The sequence below is a fragment of the Neopsephotus bourkii genome, unplaced genomic scaffold, assembly GCF_033783945.1.
Source record: "Neopsephotus bourkii isolate Nb327-2 ecotype Australia unplaced genomic scaffold, CSIRO-AGI_Nbou_v1 NB_1574, whole genome shotgun sequence".
Classification (NCBI taxonomy): Eukaryota; Metazoa; Chordata; class Aves; order Psittaciformes; family Psittacidae; genus Neopsephotus; species Neopsephotus bourkii.
This window is the reverse complement of record NW_026902050.1, coordinates 7,292,700-7,315,999: the sequence shown is the minus strand read 5'-3', so window position 1 is coordinate 7,315,999 and position 23,300 is coordinate 7,292,700.

The following is a 23,300-nucleotide window of genomic DNA, read 5'->3' as shown; positions in this document are numbered from 1 at the left end:
GGCAGTAAATGGATGACAATTTGCTGTTGGTACAAAAAGGCTTGGAATATTCTAATTCAAACGGACTGTGCAAGCTTACAGAAATAATTGTACGATAGAGGAAATTGAATATTGATAAATGAGTTACTGTCTGGGTGGGAAGGAACCTTAGTCAAAGTTGTGGATGAGGTTTCAATTTGCTAGTTGGGAAATAATGATTTACAGTTCCTTGAATGTTAGCTTGAGTGGCAGTCAAACTGCCGTGTATTTAATTCTTTATGTGGATGCTAGTTCTGCTACCGTTTCCAGTATATAGTGGCACTGTTATGTAATGTTAGAAGAAAGATTCAAACTCCCTGCCTGCTCTAGGAAAAAAATTCTCCATTAGAGGATCTAGAAGAAGCAGTCTTGTATCAGCAAGTCTAATCCTTATTCGCAGGCAGCACATAGTTTTGTTGGTTGGTTGTTTTTTTGCTGTTGATACCATGTTTGCCAGGTGCTTCTGGAACCTCACTGCTTTGAGTCAAGTTGGAACCTTCATCTTGCTTCTAGATTAACTTGGATCTTATTTCTCTTTTGGCCATCAGAAATTTATTTTTAAGTAGCATTTCTAGTTTGAATGTATCTTCTCTCTCCATTAGTGCTTTTCTTTCAGTTAATTGTATCTAATGAGAGGCAGCAATTAAAACCCAAAAGACAGTACTTTACTAAACTAACCAAGGATAAGATGCTCTTTTCCCCCTTGTTCCTCCTAACAGCATGTGACTAATTCTTCTTTTCATGATTATAGCTATGTTTGGTATGAAAGGTATGTGAGATACATTGTTTATTAATGTAGCTAAATGGTTTAGAAGAGGTTTAATGCAGCTATCCACATGATGAAGTGAATGACATTTGAGATTCCAGGCAGTCTGACTGTATATGCTCATAAAATTGCTTATTTGTTGCTTAGATGTGAAATCTGGCATTTGGCAGAGTTAGAAGAAAATATTTGGGATGCTTTTGATCAAAGGTGCTTATGGAAAATTACACTGCAAAGCATCAAGTGAGTGATAAGAATACATAATGGCACAATTTAGAAAGAAAGAATGAAGCTATTATCAACAGAACTTTGAAAATTTGCAGGGAAATTTGCTGTATAGTTTCTTAATTTTTTATTCCTCCAGTAAAGCTCAATGGTTACATTTAACATTCAGATTTAAGATGCTTTAAATAATGGGGTTTTAAGACAGACACAACCCCCCCATTAACCTAAATTGAAAAACAAAAATAGCTACAAAAGAATAGTCTTCTGCAGCATGTGACAACTTTCTGTCCCTAAGTGGAAGTGAAATAATTTTCTCACTATCCAGTGTTTATGCAAAGATAAATTTCTTTTTTAGCAGTTCAGTAACTGGAAACACTCTTGTGTCTAAGCTAAAGGAGTGGCTTATCTTGTTTTGCTTTTTGAAGGCTGTATTCTGTTGCAAAGCTAAGGCTGTTCAACAAATAAGAATGAACTTGTGTATTTTTCAGGGATGTGATTTCTGTAATTTCCTAAGCAAACACAGCAATGGAGAGAGCCTGTTTCCCCCATTGCACAGAGAACAGTTAATCTGGCATTTGACAGTTCTGTAATCCAATTTATATCCCATTTACTCCTGGCCACCTGTGAACATTTTTTTTTTAAATCTTGAAAGCACTCATTTCTCTGAGGAGGACGATTGCCTTGGGCTGGCTCAGGGTCTTGGCCCTGCCACAACAGCTGGGTGCTTAATTCAGACGTTTGGAGTTACTTAATCTTGATTTTTTTATTTTATAGATCTTTTTTATTTTTCATAGGGGTTTCAGTAGGCTTGTAGAATGACTACTGCACTCTGGTTTAGAAGGAAAATCGGCTTTCATTGGCTGGGGTATTTGCTACTGTGATCGCCTGCAAAAGTCAAGTTATGTACCATTGCATTTAAACCAAAAAAGTAAAGTGACTGAACTGACTGGCTAGTCTTCTAGACACTAAAATGAAGCATCTTTCCTTAGTTTTTGATAATGGCATTAATACAGTTTTCTTGATTTAATAGTTTAGAGAAAATAATTGGACTGGTTCCAGTCTTTTGGAGGGGGAGGTCAGGAGGAGGGCGGTTCTCCCCTGTAATGTGGTACGTGTCCCCTGATTTCAGCTCAAATACTTACGTTTCTGTAATTTTCTTTGTTCAGTGACTATCCAAGTCCTTGGAGTAATGATGCTATCAGTATGCCTGTGATGCACTGCTCTGTCTTGCTTTTTCATCATATTCAAACAATTCAGCTATTTTTGCTTGCTCAGTGCTTGGCTAAGGTCAGCTGAAACTGTAAGGGCAGTGAATAGAGGGAGGCTATCTGAGATACTACAGACATTTCTCCTTCCTCTCTTGGTTGGATGGCTTATTAGTCATTTGAATAGCTTGCTTTATCAGGTCCTCATCGGATTCAGAACTCTTCTGAACTTATGTGTTGCGGTGGTGGCCAAAAATATTCTTCATTTGTGTGTACATTTTTGGACTTCTTTCAGGACCAAACATATCTATCTGTAGATGGCTTCAAAGAGTTTTAGATTGGCCTGTTGAGGAATGTGATGAATGTGGTGTTTGCCTCTGAAAGCTGAGAGGATTCATATCCAATATGTAATATTAAATTCTGTACAATGTGTTCTATGTGTCTAACATGATCATACATTACAAATTTTTGCTATGTGACTGTTCATCTGCTTTCATGTGTAATATAAAGAGTGGATTTCAGAGGGCATTTAGAGTGAGATTTTCAGGAGCATTTGAAACAGATGTCACTTGGTAGTTGTCGTAGTCTAACACTTCTTGAGAGTGTCTCAATCCACATATTCAGATATGATAGCTGAAGTGTGAACTATCAGTGAACTGATACTGATACGTGTGAGAACCAGAACTATTGATAAAATTAAACTTTGCAGGTGGCATTATAGGAATCTAACTTCTACACCACTACCCCATGCAATGTTGTCCTGTCTGTGATGTGGTTGATGTTGTTTATGTGTGGGTAGCGTATAAAGCAGAGGTTAAAAGCTATGCTTGGACTTTACTGGAATGAAATTATTGGTTAGGAGTGCTTAGCTAAATATAGAGGGGGGATTTGTACATGCATTTTCTTCTAGGTCAGTGTTGCATATTCTGTAGTGTATTTTGAATGTTGAGATGGGACTTGAGAATCCAATTTGTGGAAATAAAAGAAAATGAAATAAAGGAAGGAACGTGAGCTGAATTAAATAAGCCTATTCCTATCCTGAATGATTAAAAGAGCAGGAACTAGCTGAAATACTACTCTGACATAAAAATTCACCATAGTCGGAAAGTGAAACCTGAAAGCTCTGTTACGAAACAAATCCACTAAAGTGATTTGCTTTGAGGGAAGATGAAATTATGCTGATGTCCAGAGGTGTGAGTATTGCAGTTGCCAAAAGTGTGATCAGCCCTTTACATGCATACACAGTCCAAACCCTCAAAATGAAGAGCAGAAGTAATCATAGTAAGTGTAAAGCTCACTTTAAAGCAAAGACATTTCTTGTTGCATAATAGGCTAAACTGTCATAAACAGACCTATACATGATGAATATAAAAACTGGTGGTACAAAAAAGCGAGGTGAGACATCTGAAAACACATTTTCCCCTTTTTATTTTTCCATTGCTGCAGGATACTGCTTAAAAATAGTACATGATCTCTTTCTCTAGGCTACAGTGAAGGATTAGGAGAGGAGGAAACCTAATAACTGACTCTACCAGTATATGTTGAACAGAACAAATTAAAACAGTCAGAAAAGATAATGGAAGCTAAAGCAGTATACTTGTATGAGAGTTGAGCCACACTGTAGGGGCCTTAAGGCAGCCCTACTATTTGATCCAAAAATCAAATCCAAAGTTGTTGCTCTTCATATACCAAAGTAAATGAAAAATCCACTGACAGCAACAATACGGTGTGATGTGTGATGGATGCCTAGTGCCACCAGTGCTGTAAAAACTTGAACGCATCCACACCCATGTGCTTTTAGTACAAAGCATTCACTTGGACATTTGACTGTATTAACTACAATATAGTATTTTATGAATACCGTGATGCAGCTGCACTGAGACCTATGGCTAGATGGATAGCACAGAGCTTTCAAATATGCGGGAAAAAAGATGTGCAGCGTCAGCAGATAGCTGTAGAAGGAGGAGCCATTTAATTCCTTTTGCTAGGGCAGACACCTGCCATGTCACGTCACCGACTCCAGAAGGTATCTTTGCTGTCATAGGAAAAGCAGAGATGATGAGAACATGAATCTAGATGAGAACCAACACTTTGGGTGAACTGTAGACTTAGATTCCACAAAACCACAGGTATGCCTGACTTGGTATTTTTTGCTTATTTTATTTTTGCTTTCCCTGTCTGAGAGGATTATTGAAATGAATTATGTCATGCAACAAACTTGGGGGGGGGGGGCTAGGGCAGCATTCAGATTTTTAATATTTTAGCTTCAGTATGGGTGTAATATGTAAAAGGATTCTTTCCTTTCTAAACTGCAAATACTTTGTGCACTTGCTGGTACCAGAAATATTTCTGCTTCTGCTGTGCTACCTCCACTGATACTGGTGTTATTTGGTTTTCACTCACTCTAGCTCTAGTCAGTTATTATTGCTTAAGGGCTTGAAAGAGATGATTACTTAAGTCAGGGAGCAATTTAACATAGGTGGAATGTGAGGAGCTTTCTAAGGAAGGAGCTAATGGAGTTAGTTTTAACTCTTGCTGTACATAGCAAAAAATTCTTGCCTTCACAGTCAGTGTCTGTCAAAAACGTCTCTGCCTCTTGCTTATTTATTCTAGTCTTCTCCATTTCAGTTTGGGTACTGGATGGAAACTAACCCTTATCTCTTGATGGTGCAACCGTATAATTTCATTTATCATTTGATTTAGAAAGGATCATCAGTGAGTTTGAATAAACACTTAAGTGTAAGGAGTAATAAAAGAGTGTTTTATGGATAGTAACTTTTTTGTGACTATTTATATTATTCACAGACTCACAAAGAACTCTACAGAAGCTGTCTGCCGCCAGCCTGGAACTGTTGCAGTCCTAAGACTGGGATCAAGCACTAGAGTACTTATGGTCTGATTGGGTTAATGATAGTGGCTGGTAAATGTATGTCATCAGTACAATTTAGCAAATACATATGTCAAGGAAAGGTACAAATTCAGGTGAAGTTAATTGAGAAAACACTGAAAAATCCTTTTACCTTAAAGGAAAAGGAATAAGTTAAATGAATAAGGGTGAATAAAGGAAACTACAAAAGCCATTTGTTGTGTTACATTTAGGTCCAAGTCCAGGTATTTAAAAATTCAAATAAAATGAATCCTTTGCTTCTGATTATATTCAAATGTTGGACATGGGGGAGAAGAAACCTTAGACAATTATTCCCCTCTGGTTGTGGAACTGCTATTGACTAAAAGGCAAAGTAACTTTCTTACATCCAGGATGCCTCTATTGAGTGGGGATGACAGATAAAGTCAATAAAACAGTAGATTCCTTGAACTGTTATATCTCCAGAATGTGGTCATTCCTTCTAACCCTTTTCATGAGATTCTGTGAGCCCACGTGAGATTTCTGTCATGCTAAGTCCTTCCACTTGAGTTGGAGCAATCCCAGGCACAGCTGTGCTTTGGGCAGAGAAGAGATTCAGAGCAGCCCTGCGGAGAAGCACTTGGAGGTGCTGGTCGATGAGAAAATGAACATGAGCCAGCAGTGTGCGCTTGCAGCCTGGAAAGCCAACCATATCCTGGGCTGCATCAAAAGGAGTGTGACCAGCAGGTCGAAGGAGGTGATCCTGCCCCTCTGCTCTGCTCACGTGAGACCTCACTTGGAGTACTGTGTGCAGTGCTGGTGTCCTCAACATAAAAAGGACATGGAACTGTTGGAACAAGTCCAGAGGAGGACACAAGGATGGTCAGGAGACTGGAGCACCTCCTGTATGAAGTTAGGCTGAGAAAGTTGGGGCTGTTCAGGCCTAAAAAGAGGAGGCTGCATGGAGACCTCATACAAGCCTTCCAGTATCTGAAGGGGGCCTACAAGGATGCTGGGGAGGGACTCTTCATTAGGGACTGTAGTGATAGGACAAGGCGTAATGGGTTAAAACTTAAACAGGGGAAGTTTAGATTGGATATAAGGAAGAAGTTCTTTACTGTATGGGTGTTGAGGCACTGGAATGGGTTGCCCAAGGAGGTTGTGAATGCTCCATCCCTGGTGGTGTTCAAGGCCAGGTTGGACAAAGCATAGGGTGACATGGTTTAGAGCGAGGTGTCCCTGCCCATGGCAGGGGGGTGGAACTAGATGATCTTAAGGTCCCTTCCAACCCTAACTATTCTATGATTCTAAGGTTGCATATCACTAACATCTTTTTATTTCTGAGTAGTAGAATCTGTTTGTATGATGGATATGGTAAAATATTGTTTAACACATTATATCTTTTTCTTATGATCTCATCTGTTTAGTATATGTTGTAATTCTTAAAAAGCATGATTATTCTGGATGTTGTATTTTTTAACACAGAGAGTTTAGGGCTGCCCTCAGTGCTGAACTTCCTCTCCAGGAAAATTATACTGATTTTATAATATAATAATTGTAATTTTATATTCAGAAATGTAATGAAGGCTTTTTTTAATTGATTCAGGATTTTCTATCAAATCTTTCTTTAAGAGAGGCCTTTTCATAGAAGCCTTTGATGTTATGCTGCTATCTAACTCTTCATTAACTGTAATACCTGAAAGTGTTAAGGCCCACTGGGAAAAGAACAGAAAGAAGAGGGGGTTGTACTGCCAGATTTTTGTTGAAAAGGAAAATGACAATAGTGCTTAAAGTGTCAGATTTTAGTATTCGAGAATGTGATATTAAATGAATCAGAGTACTGAAATGGCTTCTGATTTTGAAGGTGTCGTCAACCTCAAAAGGTGTGACATAACATCTTAGAGCATTTAATTTTGAGTTATTAAAGGGGGCCTAGGGAGAAGAATATTTCTTCCTTCTGCAAAAAGTAGAAGCCAAGTCTTGAGTACATTTTCAGGAGAAAATACATTGTACAACATCAATATAATGCAACAATACAAAATCAATAGAAGGTTCTGAAGATGTTTCTTTTCGTAAATTCAGCAGTGCTATAGGGGAAAAAGTGCTGATACACTGAAAACTGTAAAACTTCTGCCTCTGAAGAAATGTTAGCAATATATATTCAGCAATTATAATAACTAACATTACTTGGAAACTTGCAGTTAGCATGATTTTTTTGGCATGACTACCACAAAAACATTTATAAATTGGGTCCTAAGAGGTTGAGATATGGTATTCAAAAGCTTCCTTGTTGGATTTTAAACAATATGTTTATTGCATACATTCACAAGTGTGGTCATGCAGCACTTAAAAATTATTTCTAATCCAATTCCTTCCCAAGTCCCCTATTTTAAATACTTCTTTTTTCTGTAGGTGTCAGTATAGTATAGCAGATAGGAAATGCTTCCCTTAATGAAAATGTAGAATGCACACAGATGCAAGCTGTAATCTGGTTTACTGTGCCATGGTTGTCATATCAACAATGAGGTTTCCCAGCAACTAACAGAATAAATTATTTTATAGATTTATTTACTTATCCTTTCTAATAATGAACCTGATGCAACAGATTTTTTTACCCTTTATAATGTTGCAATTAAGAAAGGCTCCCAAATAGTTTACATGTTGTCATGTTAATGCTGACAGTTAAAATGAATCCCGTTAATAAGATTAAAGCAGATGGAATTAATAAAGATTTTCCGCTGGCATTAAAATGTAGCCATTTCATGTTGCAAAACTTCATAGTCTTGCTTAACTGATTGCTGAGATAATAAATTATTAGTATACATGGATTTGATGGTATTGCTTGTCATAGTTTTGTAAACCTTGCTTCATTTCCCTTTGTGTGTGCTACTTGCTCTCTCTGCTTAGACTATGTACTTACATTCTGAAAGAAGTGTTGAACAGGGCTTACTATTTTAAAGTATGTCTTAAGGAGATGCCTTGAACCTGCCTCATATAGCCAGAAATACATGCTTCAGCAGAAGTATATATTCACATCTCTGAAGGACTGAATTGCAGGCATTTTGATGGTAAAAGTATAGCTGTGGAGAGTACATCAGAAGCTGTAGCTTTAGTCCTATCTTTCAAAAAGAATTCCACATGGGAGTTATTTCTTCCCTAACCTAATGACTCCGCAGCTAAAATGTGTAAACTGGTAATAAGCACAGACCTAGGGTCACTGTTTCAACTTAGGGCAGGTGTCATGATCGAGGCTTGCAGCATCATGGTGAATTTTACACTCTTTCCTTGTGACACATTAATTTAGCATGATTTTGCAAAAAAGGTTTGCCTTAATTCTTCTACATAGCCTGCTCTACAGGGTGCTCACTTGAGTATCATCATCAGCAGTGGATGATGTGGTTTTGAATCCTCTTTGGATGAAGATTGTATTGACATGTTTACCACTGTGCTGGAGGGCTGTTCGAATTGTTTAAGCTATTATCTAATAACATAGAAGTGATACTCTGGCAGTCATTTAAAGCCAGTGCAGTTGCTCTTGTCCATTAGCTGTGTTTGGAACATATATTATAGAGTGTTGTCTCAAGGGTGTTCCGAGGCCCTCTGCTTAATTAGAGACGTGGGATTTATGTGTCTGGCTCCTGAGGGCTAGATCCTGCAGATGCAGCTTTAAAAGCTTTCAGCCAAAAGTGGAGATTTTCTGAGTTTCTCACCTAGGCAACAAGCAAGAATGTGAGGTTTTTTGGATGGTAGTTTAGATTTAAGCTCTAGAAGTCTGTACAAAGCCTTTTGGAGCTTGTCTTTGTGTGCATACCTAATGGATCAAATTGCTAGAGATGCTGAGGTATCACACTGCCATGTCTTAAATAAGAGCTGGAAACCAAGTTCTGGCCTTTAGCCTCTCAAGCAGCAGGGGTGTTAAAGATGTCTTGCACACAAACTGTCTTGGATTTCCACTCTGTTTAAATTACATAGTAATTTATACCACACCACCTAATAAACTCTCACTCTGCTTCCTTGGAGAATACAGCACTTGAAGTTAATTAAATAGAGAAGCTATGTGAAGCTCAAGAAACTAGAACAGCTCTGATTGTCTGGCTGTAGGAGATCATCTCAAGTAGGCATTTGGGCACTTATTAGCAAACTGGTAAATTACATGTGAAGAACCAGGGATTTAACATGCTGTGCTAAATCTAAGGAAAGACCTTTGTCTATTTTTGTGGAAAGAAAAAAAAAAAAAGAAGTGTTCAGTGAATGAGAAGGAAAAAAACCCCAAATATTCAGCAAGCTATCAGAAGAACTTTAATCTGTTTAGTAGAAACAGATTTACTACCTTGGTTTGGCCATAAAAGTGGAGCTTTTGTGTGCATGGGACAGAGTCTTCTATATGTATTAGCAGAGAGTTTATGGATTTGCTTGAGTTTGAAATGGAATATTTTCAGAAAATGGTGAGACATAGGCTCTCTTGGGAATAGAAGTGTCTCCACTTTCAGAGGAGCTGTCTGCCAGCCTTTCTGTAGCTGTAATGATCTGTTATTGAAGAAAGTGGAATTAGAATAATACTTCTGTAATCATTTGGCTAAGATGGACAGATACCCTGATAAAGACAGGCTTGTAATACTGTGGATGACTTTTCTGCAGTTTTGTGTTTCTGTGTGGCAAGCTGAGGGTATGACATATGTTTTCACTACTTTAAGCTGCTCCATGTAGCAATACTATGATTAACACCAACTTTTAAGGGAACTTGTGGTGACTTGCTCCAGATACTGGTACTCTGTGGGGCTGTGTCTATGGTAGCCTAAAAATCAATGAATCTACTCCTCATACCTTTTGGTTTAATGAGCAGTTTGCTGTCATTATGTTCTGGTGGGGTTGTTTTTTCATAGTTTTTTTTTTGTTTTTTTTTTTTTTTCCCCCCTCTTTGTACGAGTTCTATCACTCCATTATTCTGTATGTGTCTAATACATACTGTATATGCTCTTTGGAGCTTCAGCTGTGTTCAGCTGAGTTTTCATCCTATGACTCATCCTTTGAGCTTCAAGCACTATTGTAATAAACTGATTTAACTGATTTACGAGATTTTGCACTTCTATTGCTTCTCTCTTTTTCTCAATTCTGGATCCTGTCCGAGATGAATTCTCTGTTTGGGTGGAGTTTTTTTTTTTTTTTTTTGTTTGTTTGTTTGGTATTTTTTTTGGGGGAGGGTGTTTTTTGTTATTTGTTTTTTTTTTGAAATTTTCATTTGTAGATCTTAATTGCTGTGTAGTTTACTAGTGAAATTCTAAGACCCTTCTTGATGTGTAGCCTCTATTCATTCTTCCTTCATGCTCAGGTTGTTTTTCTAAAGAGACAAGCCATAGAACATAAATTAGTATAAATCCCCAGAAAGAACAGGACACAATAATCTTTATGGTGGGAGAGAAGATGCTGAAGTCTAAGTACTAATTATTACCTTTCATAGAATCATAAAATGATAGAACGATTAGGGTTGGAAAGAACCTTAAGATCATCTAGTTCCAACCCCTGGTCATGGGCACACCTCACACTAAACCATGTCACCCAAGGCTCTGTCCAACCTGGCCTTGAACACCACCAGGGATGGAGCATTCACAGCTTCCCTGGGCAGCCCATTCCAGTGCCTCACCACTCTCACAGTAAAGAACTTCTTCCTTATATCTAACCTGAACTTCCCCTGTTTAAGTTTAAACCCATTCCCCCTTGTCCTGTCACTACAGTCCCTAATGAAGAGTCCCTCTCCAGCACCCTTGTAGGCCCCCTTCAGATACTGGAAGGCTGCTATGAGGTCTCCACGCAGCCTCCTTTTTTCAGCCTGAACAGCCCCAACTTTCTCAGCCTGTCTTTATACAGGAAGTGCTCCAACCCCCTCATCATCCTCATGGCCCTCGTCTGGACTTGTTCCAACAGTTCCATGACCTTCTTACGTTGAGGACCCTAGAACTGCACACAGTACTCCAAGTGGGATCTCACAGAAGCAGAGTGGCAGGATCACCTCCTTTGACCTGCTGGTCATGCTAAGCACCTTCTGATAATTTCTCAAGTTTTAAGCACCTTCTGATAATTTCAAGGAGCAAAGATAAGTTTTTGAGTAATTCAGCTTCACATCTCCTTCTGGGAGTTGTGTGATCACTTTTCTGTAAGGTATAACCTTTCCAATGTATTTTGATATATGTGAATGTTTCCAAAGACTAATAAGTAGCATTAGTATTTACCAGAACTGTTCAGCTGCTTATTTTTGTGTTAAAGATTCACTATTTGTGGTCGTCTTTGTTAAAACTAGTGTATGAAGAAAACATGTTTATGAGATTCTGTTCTACTTAGCCAAAAGCAATAGAGTAATTTATTGTGGACTAAGACTACTTCATCTCCGGTTCTCCCAGACTCTAAATCACTGGTGGGTTAAATTCATTTATCATGAATGTAAGAATAGAGTCTGCTGTTTCACTAGCTGGGATAAAATTACCAGACTATTAGTTCTCATGCTTCAGGATATAAATAGATCATTAGATAGGTTCAGTGATTTTTCTTCCTGTACTAGTCAGGTCCTTTATGTTTTTTGACAGTGTTAGGTATTTTACTTGAAGCATGTGATATTAGCCAGACAAGTTAAAGCTACTAGGCATTTTGTGAACCTTCACATTCTCAAGGCTACCTCATCAGTCTGAGATTCCTCCCTTCCTTTTACTTTATTGCCTCACCAGATAAAAAGAAAGAAATTAAAAAGGAGGACAGATGAAAAAGGATGAGTTGTATACAATGAAATTGCAGTCAGAATTCTATACAGCATTCAATTTATTACACTTTTTTGGTGGAAAAGTCACGTGGTAATGTTGAAGTAAGGATTTTGTTGCAGAGGATATAGAATATTAATATAATATAGCAAGAAAAGAAGAAATGGAAAAATAGGGGAGGAAAGGGATGAATAATTTATAAGAAAACACTTTCTTCAACTCATTAAAGTGGCCTGACAGTCATGGAAACTTAAGATTTTTCTTGTTCAAGAAGAAAGTAGAACGTATGCAAATGGACTTTTAAAAAGCTAATCAAATGAAACTTTTCCCCCTCTTTAAGTCTTTTACAAAGAGAAAAATGTTACTAAGGTAGTTCAGATTCAAGTTTTTACAACAGTGGTATTTATAATGATATTTAAATTTCCATGAACAGATCAGTATGAGTAGCTAAAACTGATGTCTAAAAAAGTGAATTCACTCCTTCAGTTTCCAGTGACAGGTGAGAGGTGGGTTGTTTTTTTTTTTCCTTCTACCTTAAACAGATATGAATAGATGATCTGGGAAGCAGAGGGAAGCAACAAGGGTTTGATTTATGCCACTCCTTTTTAGGCAGTCTTTCTGTAAGTGATCTGAAGACCTAAGGGGGAATGTTGGGGCAACTGGTCTCCAGAGCAGTTTTCTTCAATGCCAAGAGTTTGGCCTTTTGTTGCAGCATATAACGTTTTGGGTTTTGGTTTTTTTTTTTCCCCACTTCAGATTTAGGAAAATGTCATTCTAGGTCTAGAATGTCATCTAGATATCTAGAAATTGTGATTCTTTTGGTATGGAAAACTCTTAAAAGATGGAGAGATATAAAAGAGAGTATGTAATTTCCCTTCTTGCAATTCTAAGTCAATTGACTAAGGTTACCATCCCCAGTTTAGATTGGAATGAATATAATCAAATCAGCATTAAAAAAAATAAATCAGGTAATGTAGAGTTATGGCTGTTATTTTTGGATTTGGTTTTCTGTTTGTTTGGTTTTTTTAATTTTTTTCCTAAATAAGGCATCCCAATTATTTCAACATTAGTCCCTTAGAATAAAGACATTCCCCAAAAGAATGGATCAGTCTGCAATCAAAAAAATTCAGTGCATCACATCACCATCTAGTGTTAGCTGGGTGAAATCTTAGTGAAATCCTGAATAGTCTGTAGGCAAGTACAGACTGGGAAAAGTTCTAGAAAAGAGCAAAGAATGATGTAGCGAGGAAAAGTAATAACCATATCATCTGAGCTACTGTCTTAGATTTTGCAAGCAATGACAACAGGTTAATGTGTTCTGTGAAGGAGCAAGGCCTGAAGGCCTCGAAGCAGCGCAGTTAAGGCAGCTAAAAGTGGTGTTTCATTTTGCATTTTGCAGATACTCTGTCCGTGTTGGACATGAAGCAATCTCATACCTTGTAGCTGCTCTGGAGTAGCTCCAAGTGACCTCTTCAGCTCTAGAAATCTTGGATGTGTCTGCTGTGAATATACAGACTCTCAGAGCCATGGCAGTTCTGGCTGTTCAAGAAAGCAGGAGATTTAGAGTTAATTTGTGCACGTACAGCAAATCCAGTGGCATCTCCAAAGTGCTGGATTTACTTCATGGTACAGAGCAGCTGTGCTCTCTTCTGCATATATTTGTGCCTGGGAAATCTCAGACCAGAAATATAACAACCAGTCTTGGAGCTGAAGCTGTTTCATTTACACAATGTCTTGTAGTGAAAGAAAATGCTTTAAAGCGTGTGATGGTTTATAAGTGATTGCTTGAATTAAATATATTCATTTGACGTAACATCTTTTTAGTTTTGTGGCTTTGTGTTTCACTAAAATATAACTGCTTGCAGAGCTAATCTCTTAACCCTAGCAGTCATTTGTTCTACTAGTTTGGAGAAAAATATATGACAGAAAGTGATGGTAATCTGAAATGGAGACAGGTTTTTGCCTTGTGAATTTTTGCCCAGAAAGCTGATGAATACTGGTGATTAAAAGAACAATTGGAACTGTGTTGATTTAGATTATAAGAAAATCCTGTTTAAGAGTGGAGCAGGTCATACACAATTGACTTGGAACTATTCTTTGCACATTTAGCTGTGCACTGCGTGTTTCATCCTATTATTTTCAAAGATAGAGGAATGTGAATTAGCACTTGCTGCTTAGATAGTGCCTTCAAAACAAGTAAAACAGCAACAGGAGTTTAATGTATAGCAATGCATAATGCATTACCAGAGCACTATATTCCAGCCTTGAGACTGGCAGTCAATTCAGCTTTGCAAAGATGGGGGGGATTAAAACTGTTGTTCAATGGTGTGGACATCAAAAAACTGGTTTATGGATGTCTCTGATGATTATTGTGATTCATTTTAGCCACATGCTTAGGCAAACCAGCTGTAATCTTGGCTCTGTCGTGTGGCATACAATGAAACTGTGGCTTGCTGATTTCACACTTTTCATGTGTTACTAACAAGATACAACATGATTTTATGTACTGGTTTTTCTTAGCATGCACGTCTTTAACTTGGAATAGAAAGACTCCTTTAAGATCAAAGATTTCTTTAGCTTCTTTACAAGCAGATGATAATTAATTGAAACCTAAATCTAAATCCACAGCTGTTCCAAATAAAACCAAAGAAACACACACCCACCCACACACCCACCCTGGTACTCTGTTTATCCATTAACATGGTCTATGTTTAACACTGTTGCTGATGTTCATCTTTTCTCCATTGAAGGTCTTTTGGATAATGCCTTACAACCAAACAAACATATGAGATGTTTTTTCAGTGAAGACAGTGGGCTATGTTTTAAAATGTGCACCATAATCTCTTGTAGTTCTGTGAGAAACTTATTTCCAAAATATATGTTTATAGAATATTTTTAAGGCTCACTCCAAACTTGTTTTCATAAATGACACTAGACATCAGATTGGTCAATGTGTGGGAATTTTTTTCTATGTACTTACAAATTTTTCAACTACAAATTTTAAGTCTTCTGTGCTGCTCTTTAAAATCCTTCATAGATCTTTTCTATAAGAATAGTCAGCCAGATTTTCTGCTGATTGCTTTTCTAAGTCTAATTCTATTTTTTATTCCTACCAAAAGGTATTGCTGTTACCAAGTATTTTACAGTTTGTGAGAATGCACTTTTCCTACTCCACAGCCTTACTGTATTCGTTGGGGCCCTATGATGCATCAAAAATTTTCTTGACCAAAATGGATTATAGGAGAGGAGTCACCTAGTTGGAAAAATGGAGAGTTTGGACAGCACTGGTATTTTGGAAGAATGATGGTGGTATCCTTCACTATTTTAGTGCTGGTGGGCACCGAAGAAATCCTGGTTTGCAAATAGTGCAGAACAGAAAATTTTAGAGGTTTTGTGTTCTGTTGACAAAAGTGGAGCAACTTGTCATGGAAAACAAAGCAGCCAGTTTAGAGAGGCACTGGTTGTGGTAATTCACATCCTTCCAAGGACCTCTTGACTCCATGCACTTAGGTGATTTGGTAGAGTGGTCTATTACTGCTACGGTCCGTGACTTAAGCCATACTTTGGCCCCAAAGTGATATCACTTGCAACTTTCTTATTACATCATTACTAATATGGTCTTGCAGCTCTAGAAAAAAATTGTGATTTACAATTTTACATAGGTTTCCTTCATCTTCTGTTGCCAGCAATAGCAGCAAGAGAGAGGTTAATCTTTATGGCTGTCTGCAGCTGTGAGCTGACTCAGCTTTTGTGATTCTTGGTGATATTCTGATAGAAATGGCATAAATGATTCTATTGAGAACTGTGTGTAAGTACATCTTGACAGACACTGGAGTTTTGGGAAGACTCAGCGACAGATACCCCAGACTTCCCTAGGGGTCCTACATCAATTCTCCAGTGTAACTGACTTCTATAAGCTGTGGCTGGTTTTACCACTTAGTTATTTTAGCTTCTACTCTGATTTTGTATGCTTTTGGTGTCTTGAACATGGGGTAATATCGTAGGTGTGTAAAATATTAACATGTCTCAAGTCAGACCTCCTCAGACAGAAATTTATTACTTTTTTTCACATGGTGTTTTAAGCTCTGCTAAGCTCTAACTAGGCTAAGTCACATAGCTAGTGGGACTTTTCGGCTGCTTCTCCTCACCTCCCTCAGATGAAAGGACAGTTACTCCTTTTATTCACAGACTCTGTGTGTACTTGTACAGCACCTTGGCTAACTTTCCTTTTTTTTGGCTACAGCTCAAGTCCTTGAACTTCTGACACTGTTTTATTAGGCTGGATCTGTTTCAAGATTAAACTGCAGAGTATGTCAGCTTTTCAGTGGCAGTAAGCTTTAAGTTTTACTGGGAGAACAAGCTAAGAAGATGATTTACACTCTGCCCTAACTATTTTGCTCCTCAAAATGTTTGTAATCTCAGCCATAGCAAAAATAACAAATTAGAAGCCACCAAATACAAATACCTGAAGCTGAACCGTATAGTCTTAGACTGAACTTTGTCTTAGGATTTTAGCAAATACAAATAATGGTGTTAAATGTGAAGTTAGTAATGTGGAACTGTGCCCAGTTTGCAAACACAAAGGTAGCCTTCTGTCCACTGCTCTGTTGTCAGACAGTATTTTCTGTGTGAAATTCTATGCTTTTCTTAGAGGTACAGCAGGTGAAATGAAGTAAAGCTGAGACAGGAAGCCTGAGAGCTTAACTCAGTTTTTGCCTTCTGCCTTGGGATTCCCTGTCTTCTGCCTGGTTAATGACCTTGGACCACTGTGTGCTTCCCCTCACCTCCCATGGGTGCTGGCTAGCCGGCCACCTCTCTCTCCTCAGGAGGAGGCTGATCCATGCAGTAGAGTTTTGTAAGGGCTGTAAAGGCTTTGCAGATAGCTTAATCTTGAGGGCTTGCCTTCATTAACAAGTGTATTTGTTAATATGGCTGCCTCGTTAGCCACATGCAGAGGTCTCCTATTTTTTTATTTCAACTATAGTTTATGAAAGGCTCTGAGGAAGCCTGTCTGCAGGGCTTGTGCCTTTCTTCTTAGTCAAAGAGAGGCTTGGACTATATTTGTGTAAACCCAGCCTTTTTATATGGCATAACAAGTTTGGAGTGGGATGAAAGTATGTGTTTTCCAAAAGTGATTTGCTATACTAACTGCATTTCCAATTTGTCATGGGATTTGCAGGTCAGACTTTCTAAGGAAGGACCCAGCTTGTTTGAAGCAGTGATTTAAAAGTAGGTGTCTGAAAGGGACACTTGGAGCCCTTTGGAGTTCCATTTCTCCTATTTTTCTTTAAAGGTAGGTGTCTCCTTCTGCTTTACTCTGTGTGGGTCTCAGTGCTGTTTGTGTAAGTTAAATGTGGGTGTGACTGTGGGTATAACATCCATCTGTGTGTTAAGTGATCTTTGAACTTGGCCTTCCAACTTCCTTCAAGGACTTCTCCAAGTGAATCAGTTTCATTTCTCTCTGAACTGGGACAGAATTAATGTGGGAAGTAGGTGCTTAAGTGTTTGGCTTCTGAACATATAGAACAAACTATATGTAGGTGCTAATGGAGAATTCTATTGCAAAAGATCCAGTTGGGTTTTATTGCTTCAAGACCATCCTTACTTGGAGAACAGATGGTCCTATTTATTTTTGCTTAACTGAGGCATAGAATGTTGGACATTATGTGGAATATAGGTGGTTTGAGTTTCAATGTGTCCAATGATGGTAGAAGTCAGCAATGATTATTCTTAATCATGTGCCAAATTAGAAATAGAGAATTAGAAAAAAATTATAAAGAATGAACAAAATTGCCTGTAATAACAGCTGAGTTGATAGTGCTAAAGGATTTAGGTTAATAAGCTCTGCCTGCTGTGTTACCTAGTTTTAGTCCAAATTGTTGTGTGTTTGGTGAATACACTGCTGGTTTTCATAGCCAAACAGGCTAAAGAAACCCCAACAACATTCTGTTAAATGTATTAGGCCATTCTCATTGATATGCTCTGGCTACTTGGTGCTGCTCTGGTGATGCAAAGCAGCCATAAACCTGGATTAATGTAGTAGAGCAGTGGGAGAATTCAGTAAAGAAAGAGGGTGGCTGTAGTTTGCTGTGATATTTGTTCTTTGAGGCTCATATCTAACATATATTAATTGTCAAACTTAAATTATAATTTAATGCAGTTAAATTCTCGCAGGAGTCATGAATGTGATGAAATTAGTATGTTGTGGAGGTTGTTTTTTGGGGTAGGGCGGGGAGGGGGCTATATGTAGGGATAAATCTTAGTCTGTTTTGATTAGCTATTGCTCACAGTCTCAGAGGACCTGCTCTTAGCTGTGAAAGACGAAACTGTCATACTTGTGTCTTGATACTTTTGCCCAAACAGGGAAGATTAGAGAACTAGAAAAAGGATGAGCATGGGCTACGTATCGATGGAAAGGAGGAGTAAGGATTTAGGTTTTTTTTGATTGTGGTTTAAAACGTTGTATTCATTTAGAGTCAAAGCATATAAAGAAAGAAGAGAGTTGGCTCTCAAAGTTCGAGGTCAATCTTAAGGTCTGTGTTCATTAGCTTTAACTAAATTAGAAAAGTAGGAGTATCTTGTCTTGCAGTATTAGACTGTCACAATGCCTACCATGAAATAGTGAGCAGCTGATGTTAAACAGCTAGTAAAATGGAAAGCTTTGTTTCTAAACTCTTAAAATTATATATGAACCTATTCTAAGAAGAAAATGGAGCACTCATTGGAGAAGATAGATACGTCTAGTCTCCTCCTCAGTACAATACAATTTTTTATACCATTGTTTTCTCCTTATATTTTGTTTGCACTCTCAGCATAATGAACTAAAAATTCCAGAAATGACTAATAACCTTCTTCTCTTTTTGAAACAGCATAAGTAAACTGTGCCAAAGTAGTTAATATTTTGTTTTCCCTATATGTGTAACTATCAGCCCTACTTTTACAGCGCTGTGCTTTTTTGTGTGTGTTTAAAGAACAAAAAATAATAAGACAGAACTTCATAACTTTAGCTACAGAGCAAACGCATGACCCCAATCTCTCTTGCTTCTGTTCTTTGATTGCTTTCTAGTACAAAATTGATGGGATCTCAGATTAAACTTCTTAAACATTAGAATCAACCTTTCAGTGATGAATTTGGCAACTTCTCCCATATCACACTGGAGCAAATGTAGTCTCATGTATGTGCCCTTCCTCTTTTTTACTAAGTTTTGGAGAAATACTGAGTCTTTGAATTTGCATAATTTAAAAGAAATCCATATAGAAATTAATTACTTTGTTTCTTATGCTATGTTTATTCTCCTTGGTTAACTAGAGGTTCAGACTCAATGTTGAGCTCTTCAGAGCTGGGCTTTGAAAAGCTGAGATGTACGACCATTAAATTCTGGAGCTTTTATATTCATTTTTTTTTGTCTTTTTGTCTTTGTGTTCAAAGCATTGCTGAGGGCTTGTTTATATGCGTTACTGTACCTCTTTAAATTAAGGTGTAAATTAAAATTAAGGCTTAATTTAAAATCAGTTTCATTAAACTAGTCCAACAGGCTCTGCAGCCACCTTTATTTCAGCATAATCTAAGTTTATTTCAGGTTAGTGTAAATCAGCTAGGAACATTGTTAACTTAGAATGTAATAATCCATCAAATTAGACTAATATTGAAGATGTCCTCACAGGAGTTTGTGCTGATATATACTCAAAATGAGTTAGAGCAAGTTTATGTCAACACAAGGAATTAGAAATGAAATCAAGCACCTACTATGATAAATTCCATCACCTGGGTGAGTAATTTGGAGGAATCAGCATGCAGGGAAAGAAGAGTGAGAAACAGAGCTTTCCACTTTGCCTGATCAATGCAAGTGGTCATGGCGTATATAAGGACTAAATCTTTGTAGGCTGTTTTACTCCTTGCTTCTTCAGGCTTAGTATAGTCAGTAACAGCAATGAGTTGTAATGCTGGTTAGGATTGCACCGGTCCACAGAAAAGCCAGGGTAGGATGACTCTTTCCTCTGGGTAAGCTGCCCCCTGCACCTGAACTTGTTCCTTCAATTCTACCTGCTGTTACTATTGCATGGCATTTCATTGAGTGGTGTCAACATTCCCAGATATGTTCTGGAAGCTTCCAGCATCCCAGAAGTTTCCTCAGGATTTTTCCCCCTGATGCTCAGCCAGGCTCCTGTTGTGCCTGCCAGGCCAGTGGTGTGTATGCTGGGTTCTCGTGTCCTAGCTGCAGACCATGAACAAGGAAGAAAAGACAGCTTCCTTTTGTGGTTCAGCTAGTAAATTTTGTGTTTGTTTTTTTCACAGCTCAATGTGATTCTATTTGCAGATATCATGGGAAGGGTGGGTATAGAAGAAGACAAATATGGGTGTGGGGGTTTTGCATGAGGAACAAGCTGTGTTTTGTGGCTCTTCTGCCACAAAAGGCTTTTTAGGAGGGAAATATGCAGGTGCAAAATGTTAAAAATAACCTGCACTCTATATCTGGAAAGTTTATAATACCATCTGTGCTTTGGCACAGCTTTCATCAGCAGAGAAATACTGGGCTGCTTCCCTACTACTAGTAATTACTTCTACTGAGTTGATACTTTAAAGAAATTAAAAATTGTGTGTTTAGTAATATTCACTGATTTTTATTTTTTTTAAATGAATGTATGGAAGTTGTATTTTTGAGGCCTAATTTTAGTTCTTCTAATTTAAAAGTTCTACCTAATTTAAGTTCAAATTATTCTTTTACTTTAGCTGAACTTATGCAAAGGCTAAAAGAGAGGGACAGAGGAAGGGGCAGTGTCTTTTTTAAAGAAATTGGAGTTTACTGCTAGAGTTGCTGTCTGTCTTTTGTTTCACTGACTTCTTTTGCTTTTAAGTTTAAGATGTACATAGATCTTGTGTTTACAGCTCCTCAAGGAGAATGTACTTGGGTGTTACATACCTTAAGGGGGGTCTGTGCTCTTTTAAGGAGGCCTTATTGAGCTAAACTGTCTTTTATTGTCAAGTTGCATGTAGCTCTTGAATTTTTATTTATTATTTTTGTGGTACCTTCAATGTAATTTGAGCTGCTAGACAGAAAATGGGGTATCTTTGTGTGCTCTGCTTTGTAGGCGCTGATTCTGAAAACCTCTGTGTTCACTTAACATAGCTCGTTGTCTTAATAGCGTGTCTGGGAATATGTAAGCACTATCTTGTGTACAAGCTACAAAGGACGTCTTAAGGTAGAGAAAATATAGAATCATGTATATATACTTGGTATGCAGAGCTCTTGATTTTTACTTTTCACTTGATTAAATAGTGCACTTGAATTTGCTGTAGGTTGAATGTATGCATATATTTTGGTATGATGATTGCTAGCCATACAAAAAGCAAAACTTATTGTATTCAGTATTGTGATTACGATCTGATTGTGGCCTGTGAGTCACACTTAACATGGTTTATGTTTGTATATAAAAACCAAAAAATAGCGAAGTGCAAGCTCAAGCTTCTGAATGCTGTGAAAGCGAGATGGGCTCTCTGCACTGTAATCCATGCTATCTTATTTGGGCCTGCAAATGATGAATTTCCTTCTTTTGTGTGTACGTTCATTTGTTTCTGAGAGAGGAAAGGCCAACTCAGAATTTACAAGCAGTGTGGACTGATTGCTGCTCTTGATGTGGTACGATCTTGCGAACACCACAGACAAGTGCAACCAGAATTCTGGTTCTTACTTCAAAAGATAAAAAAAGAAAGTTGTTTGTTAGTTTGGGTTTTTTTGTTGTTGCTCTTGTTTATGGGAGTTTTTGGGGTGGGGAGCTGGAGGGTTTTGTATATTTATTTCCTGCTGAAGACAATAGGGAAATATGGGACAGCAGAGATTATCCAGAACAGTTTGGTTTTTTTGTACTACTTTATTTCATTTTTCTACAACGTGCTGTAAAAAACAGAAAGTACCATTCCTACCTTGGAAGACAGAAGGCTATGAAACTAATGTCGTGAGGAAGCAATGAAGCTGGAGGCTGTAGTTCTCTGGGGGATTACAGAATGAGACCTGAACTTGAAATCCTCACATAAACAAGATGTGCTTCATGGCACATTTAAATTTCTGGTAGTTTAACCCGCTCCCTACCATGACACAAGAAATTCCTTGGCTACATAGTAAAGCAGCAAATAATACTTGGATGGTCTTGGTACCAGTCAAATGTTTTGCTTGCTACTGATTTTTTTTTTCTCATCTCATTTAGATTTTGGCACATTGAATTTAAAGAACCTTTTGTGTTTGTTTGTTTTTAAATCACATGTTCTCATGACTGTTTTGCTGCTAAAGTACTAAATGTTGGTTTAATTCTTGTGCATTTGTATCTGTAACTTACTCTTGCTTGACTTCGCAACAGTCTTATGTAATTCTTTCTTAGTAATTGTGTTCTGTATCTGTATTTGAAAATTCCTTATTGTCTGTCTCTTGTTTTTTTCCATCTTGTATGAGAATTGTTTAGACCTGCCTGGTAGACTTTGTAGAGCTATGGATAAATAAATTTATGAGGGAAATGCATTTATTTTTATGTAGGATTCCTCTCTTCTTACCTGGACCTCTCCAGAAGTATCATGAAAATAATCTGGGAGTGAGTGTGACCCTTCAGTGAGGTTAAGTGGCCAGAACATCTCCAAGATCTCTTTTTATGACCTTTTTCTTTCTTTTCTTTCAGTGTTCTGTGTTGTCTAAAAATCTTTGCACGTTTGTAATGTTAATAAGGGAGCACCATGGATGATGGAATGAAAATACGTTCCATCTCTATTCGGTCAATCTCCTATTTATAATTGTCTTTTAGGACATCTGTGACTAATTCTAAGTTGCCCTAGGAAGGTAATAGAAAACAGCAATTTTTTTTATTTTTTAGTTTTTATGCAATGTTTAGAGCCAGAGAAGCATATTAGAGATTTGGACTGCTTTATCACCTGGAGTTTATGACTTGGCTCTAACCAATTTGTCTAGTAAAAAACTGGTCTTGGATTGTATTTTCATATTTCAGTTAAGCAGTGTAAGGTTGCAGCTTGGTAAGTCTTTATTGGTGCATGACAAGCATGCATTAAAGAAAAACCCCAGTTTTCATAAATGTAGGAATGAGAGAGATTTACTTTCTGAATGACATGTCTGGATAGATGGAGGGTTGGATTCTGCCAGACTTGAGTGATTTCTCTCTGTCTGGATGTGTCATTGGTTAACCAGCTGGGAAAAACAGACTGTTGTATGATAGGTCAGAAGATAATTACTGGACATTTTTCCTTCTTTTACATGTTTTCTCAGAGGATGAATTACACTAAATGATTCATTTTTGACCTTAATGAGAACCACCCAAATTCCTAGTATTTCAGTTTCTAAAGGACTGTTGTTCCCATCTCTTGATTAGTATGTACTGGTGCAAACTCATTTCCACATTTGCACTTGAAGGCAATGTGGAGAAGCTGCTGTGCTGTAATTTGAAGTTATTGCCAGAAAATGGTAGGCTTTTACTATAGATTTCAACAGTTTTAAATTTTA